This window comes from Atta cephalotes, assembly GCF_000143395.1.
Source record: "Atta cephalotes unplaced genomic scaffold scaffold00053, whole genome shotgun sequence".
Taxonomy (NCBI): domain Eukaryota; kingdom Metazoa; phylum Arthropoda; class Insecta; order Hymenoptera; family Formicidae; genus Atta; species Atta cephalotes.
In genome coordinates, this window is record NW_012130117.1 from 234244 (window position 1) to 241273 (window position 7030).

Genomic DNA, 7030 nt, shown 5'->3' on the forward strand with positions numbered 1-7030 from the left:
TAAACGTACGTTACGGTACGTACGTAGTAGTTATTATTACGTTAACTAACTAATAAACTTAACGTACGTTACTAACTTACGTTTACTTCTGTGTGTAGTATATATATATATATATATATATATATATATATATATATATATCCCCAAAAATCAATCTATTTATCTAATTGATCGTTTGGTTTGCTCAGTTTGCTCAATAACTGCATCATATCGTTCCACACGAAATAACACTCCGTGTCTATGTACTGTAGATCGACTCCATTAATTTACACGAAGAAATGCAGAATCGCAAGTGGCGCGTATTAAAAGCGCGATCAATCGATGAACGTTCTCGGCGAGGATGTAATCTGTGCATGTCGATTTCGAAGAATGGAAAAGTGCGAGGTCTCGATGCAAATAACCGGGCGAAAGGGGGCAGCGCGCGGCGTAATTGTGATGTATGAAGTTAGAAGCAGATGCATGGAGACGGGGTTTGATGGATGAGAGGTCGAGGGCTTCCACTCCGCGAAAGGCGAGAGAGTGAAATGAAATAACTCGCAGTGGGGTAGCTCGACGTAGACTACGGTCGATGCCTCTCTTCCTACGTTCGCTGGTATTCGACAAGTTCTCGATTCATCTTTCATACGTATGTTCATGCGCGAATAAGTGCGCGAGCTTTTATCTGCACTATTCCGCGAGTACATATTCTAGGGAAAAGAATGCTTGTTTCTTTCTCAGGTTTACGATTCAATGCATTTATATATTTACAAATAAAATTCAATAGTACATTGAAACAAAATTTTGCTGAATTTTAATAAATATTTATTTCAATAGTACTAACGAAATATATACTTAGTAAATAAGTATTTACTAAAAATAAAAAAGTTATGTTTAAATCAAATAAATATGTGTTTACATTTAGTAAATATTTCAATAATTTGTACTATTGAAACAAATATTTAAAATTTAGTTAAAATTTTTTTTCAGTGTAATTACAAAATTTATTAATATATTATAAACAAAGAAATGTCAACTTAGAATTAAAATATAATTATAAAGAGATTATAAAAAAAAATGAATGAAAAAAATAAGTTAAGAATGTAGATGTGTTATAACTCAAAACATTATTAAAAATATAAAAATTTCCTAAACTATTCTATTGTTATATAGTAGTAGTGTCTGAGTATTTGTATAAAATTAGAGTACAATTCTCTTATTAAAAAAAATTGTTTAATTTTTTGTTTATCATAATTCTTAATGACAATTATTTGCAAATTTGATGAAAGTAACATTATGCATTAAATCAATTTTTTTATATACTGTATATAATTTTTTTGTATACTAATAAAATTCTAATAATCATTTTTTGCAAAAATTCATCTAGATTCACTTATTCATTTAAAAGTTATTTACTTAAAACTGTAGCAAAATAAAATTGGCAATTACACTGTAAATCACTAAAAGCCAATAATTTGTTTTGTTTGTTGTATTTGGTTTCAGGGCGACAAAGTATTTTGACTGATATTAACTGATATTGGCTTTTTTTTTGGCTGATACTTTTTAGTTGAAATTGTATAGCCAAAAACATCCCACGTCTGTACCTAATACATTTTCAATCAATACGAATCGAGTTTATATTTCATGTAAACATAAAACAGATTTAATCTTTCTTACATTCTTTAGAATGTTGTATTACAAAGAAATATCAAGATAATATTGCGTATATCTGAAATATATCAAATCTTTTTGTAATTTACATTCTAATATGTTATGCAAAATTATCGTTCATTACACCGTTCAGATAATTCCGAATACGACACATCACAGAATATGAGTTTCATTCTATTTTGTATGTAAGTCAATTTTTGTCTCGATTAAATTATCGATAAGAAGTCGAGCGCGACTACGCTCTAGAGAGTTTGGCTGCATCGTAATAAAAAGAGAGAGGAAGGGAGGGGAGAGAGGGGGGGAGAATGCCATATAAATTAAAATTCCCATAAAGAAAAAGACAAAGAAATATCAAACACACATGGATGCACAAGATTGCTTTTCGTATCGGAATGCACTCTTCGTGATACATTGGTATTCATAGTCTATTCTTATTTCAAGACTGTATTAATTGTAATGTCTTAAGATACTAATTCAGCTCTCTGATGATTGATTCCTAAAATTGTTATAAACCTAAGACGATTTTAAATATAAAAATCGACTATGAATATCGGCCATTATTATGCTTTTTTAAGTATTTCCATCCATATGCATACTTGGTGCAATTTAGAGTGCATTGCTGTCATCACTATTATCATCGTTATCAAGGATGACAAAATCAAAGACGATGGCATAGCCGATACCAACGATTGTTCCGTACATTGCGATTTCCTGAGAAACGTGAAATCTCGCGGGGGTCATCGTTCGAACGGACTCGATATATTGTCTGTGCCAAGGCCATTGGCGTCAGACCGGCGGGGAGGATTGCGACGTAACCACAGAGCCGTTACACGAGCGTGTCCCTAGAGTACCACTTGCACCAAATTGAAACTGGTCTTTGCATTGGATTAACTCTTTGCGCGACTATCGCCGCAACTTCACGTCGCCGGTCCACCGATATCTCCGTGTACCGTCTCCCTCGTCCTAGTTTCCCTATACCATCATACTTTTGTCGTCTCCTTGAGAGCAATCTTTGTCCTCCGGAGATTTTGGCGGCCAGACGAATAAACAAAGTCTGATCATATTGACGAGACTTTTATGAAAAAGTGCGGAAGATGAACATATGAAGATTAACGTAAAATGCTTCTATTTTGCTGAGAAAAAAGGATGTTATTTTAATTTTTTCGTGATACACTAATTTTTCAGTCTCTTAACTAAAAATATAGCAATGTTTTTGAATAATAAGTTTCCATTCATATATTTCTTCATTATTCTTTCTTTGTCAAAATGTTTGTTTTAAGAGTTATACAAAATATATATTTATATTATTATCCTGTATCATTAGTCTTATATGACATCTCTATGTTCAAAATAATTTAGCATGAATATGGTTAAGATTCCATTTTGCTACTGCAACATTAATCGCGCTTCATCGCTTGCTAACCCACAAATTCCATCCTAAGGGAAGGCCTTGAAAATGCCCGAAGAGACCGAGACTTGGAATCTGGACGCGGTTCGCCCCAAAACGTTTATCTAATGTCCCTACCTTTGATTCGTCGATTCTGAGAGTGTGAAATTCCCTGACGGTAATTCCCCGTAGAATCTCGGATCTCCGAGCTGTAAATTAAACCACCCCTCTGATCGTGTATCTGTCTGTTTGTCGTTCGAGCCCTTCGATGGTCTTATTTGAGAATCTCGCGAGGAAATTAAGCCATGAGAATAAAGGGTGAAAAAGACGACGCACCCTTCATAACTTGTGCGATTCCAGACTTATCTCCAGCAGCTTTTTATGACTAACGGAACGTTTAAGATAACGGGATCTTAATTTCCGGAACTAATCTCCGAGGATAATAACTCTCGCGCAGTTTCTTCAACATCGGTTCTAGACATCACTCTTTCCCTTTCCCTTCTCAAAAAATATAAAAGTTATAAAAGTCATTTCTTATCGCAGCAGTCGTAAAAGCTGACGCGCAGCTTTCGAAATTTTCGCCGACCGAAGCTGCGTTCTCGCGTAATACCTGGCACACCATTAACGTGTACAATGAAATGGAACTGAACGCGACGACATGCGGAACGTATGCATGGCCTAGGTATCATTTGGCTTGCACCGCTGGAAGCATGTGTCTTCATTAGGTGTTGGGTAGGGGCGGCGCAGCTCCACTGAATCACATCGGGAAACCAAGCATCGTGGCCCGAATTAAGCGCTAAATGCAACCTCCTACCATCATCCTCCTTCGTCCCTTGTACTTCTATCCCGCGCTCCCCTTACACCTACTTTAAACTTCCCTATGTCGCCTCGCTGGCCAAACTCGAACGTAGGATGTTTTGCATGCGGCAACCATGAATGCATTTCGAGACGTTTGAATTCAAAGTATGTATGTAATAGAGATTCTCGAGCCAAATCTCGGATGTCTTCCTGTTTTTGGACGATAAATCATCCGATGGTGCATGCGACGTAATTTATTGCCTCGAATAGAATTGTTCCTGTTCCTAATTAGAATTTTGTTGTTAATTAATCATTATTTTCTTTCATTATTTCATCATTATTTCGTCATTATTTCATTTCTAAAGTAGTATTTATTATGTGTTGTAATTTGGAATTTATTATGTCTTAATTTGAAATAAATAACTGGACGTAACTATCAAAAAATTCGGAATATGTGAAAGCCACTTTTAAAAACTATTTAAAAAATGTTTTATCAATCTAGAAGAAAAGATTCAGCAAAATGCACTTTAAAGAAACTCATCCGAGATAAATTGTATCATGTATTATAGATACTTGATCTCGCCAAAACCGCAGGAGGTGCATTATGTGCCCCTTGCACATCTCTGTCAGAGGAGCATTTCCGAGAGTAAGACTGCCTTCCCGAATAGATGCTTTGAGCCAAAATTTTCTCCCTCTCCTCTCTCCCAATTGCGCTTCCCGCCGGAACAATTTTTTCGCCTTACACTCCGCTCGTACGGTTTACCATCGAATTGCCGCCATTACACATCGACTCGTACGGTTACCATTTTTACTCGGCAAATAAATTATTTGACAAATAATTGGCCCTCTACAATGTATTTTATGTAGTAGTAAATTTTACGAGTAAATGGTTTGCGGAGCGTTCCATCGTCCGTCTGCTCGTCGTAGTGCACTTTTTTTAAAAATTCCATTATGTCATCTCCCTTCGCTGTATTCTTGGAGAAAGCTACTGCGGATTTTACGATCGTGCACGAATAACGCGTGCGCACAATAATGTGCGTGCGTTAGCAGAGGGGTCGGTCGAATACCCAGCAGGAATACACCCGGATTATATAACTCTCATTTCGATGGCTCGTAACTCGAATTCGAAGGATTAATTGGGGCTGTTACTCTGTCGCATGTCTGGTATATGTGTAGCCAGACGGGACCCAAATCGTGTTCAACCGAGGATACAATCATCCCTCACGCCAAGAGAAGTAAGTTGGTTCATTGAGAAATGTCGTCGTCATTACCATTGACTTTAACCATATAACAGCGTAAATATTGAGCTTTAAGCTATATATATATATAATACTATATAAACATTACTATTACACATTATAGTTAAACAATTTATATCCTTCTCCAACGTTTCAAAAATTATTTTTGCTATCCAATTCATTCGAGAGAGATGTATCTTCCGTAGCTGTAGTTTTTATGATGTACTTCATGCTAATTATTAGATCGTAAGCTCACATGAGGAGATAAGGCTTTATAGTCACGAAAATGTCGAGTATGCAAATAGACGTTTGACATGTTGACGTTGAACATGTTTTTACATTGTTCTTGCAAAATCTTACTTCAATCTAAAAAATTTTTATTTAACTTATTTTATACAATTTATTTATTTGTATTATATAAATATATAAAAAGAATCAATAATAAAATACATATTGCGTCAGTTATGTAACGCACATTCATCAATTGCTTAATCAACGTAAGATAAAAATAATAAATTTCCTTTCTTTAACCCATAATAAAAATATATGGGCTGTGGATCATTTTTCTAATTTAGCAATGTAATGATTTGGAACAATTTTACGCTTTGCAATCTTATTTCAGTTTTGTTCTATTCATGTAAGCTAATTATCGTATATTTATATACGTTCAAGTGTTACAATTTTTTATATATTAATAATTGAAATTATAAACTTTTCTTAAAACTAATAACAAAAAACTTTAATAGATTCTAATAACACTTATGTTCTTTTAGCATTACAAAAAATTAGTTCCTGTTACAGATTAATTAATATTCTAATTAGAATGACAGACTAATGAACAAGGAAATAATTTAATTTAAATATAACTCATTAGGAAATACTTAAAAAATTATGTATTTAAATCTCGCTTTTTTAAGCCAATAAATATTATTACATAAGAAAAATTAAATTCTCTTTGCTCTTGAAAGATTTATAAAATAATGTGGCTATCAATTAACAATACAGTAATGTATAAAATAAAGCTCTGTATTTAATCCAACTTGTATTTATCGCAATTGCCAGCCAATACTCGTGTAGCTTCACGATGGGAGCGAGCAATTCGTTTCGGGCGTGGTCCACGTTGGCGTTTTTCCGTTTAAGGAAACTCGATAACCGTTAAAGCTTGCTCGAGCAAAGAGCCCGAGCTTCTTTCGCAATGTTCCGCGTGAGAAAAAAGAGATAGAAGTATAAGGTAGAAAGCGGAAAGGATGGATCACGATCGTACAACTGCATGGCGAGGAATAGATTTAATTCCAAAGTGGATTTACCTCTTTCTGAATGACGAGCGGCGGGTGAGAAAGGAAACGTCAACGATAAGCCTTCGACTCGAGTTTTTCATCGTCTCTTACGATTAGGGGAAAATTCCGCGATCGAAGAAACTACCAACGAATAAACATCCATGCTGGTCGCTGATTCCGCGAAGCGACGAAGCGGAAACGTTCGTAGTCTAGCGTACGCTTCCTGCCGTCCTTCAGTTCCCACCTTCGTTTTCATCAAGACTTTCCCCGTCTCTTCTTGATACCCTACAGATCAAGGGATCCGTCTGCCTTTCGAACCGCGTCTCGTGGATGAAAGTTTTGCGAGGCGCGATCGCTTCGGGGGAATCTCCTGCTGACGCTCGAATAATTTCGCGATTCAGGCAGAAACGACGTGATTGGTGTTCTCCGTTTATCATCTGGCTGACGTGCATTGAACTTCTATCATTAATTAGCGGTATTGTATTAATGAAGGGATTACGCGGTGATACGTACTGAATAAAATAAATTCGTATGTGGCCAAATTAAATTATTATTTAAAAAATAAAGATTCTCTCTCTCTCTCTNTCNCTNTNTACTCTATCTCNCTNTACTATNTNTCTNTCTNTATACTCTNTCTCTNTNTATNTNTCTCTNTNTTCTACTACGTTAACGTTACTTCTCGT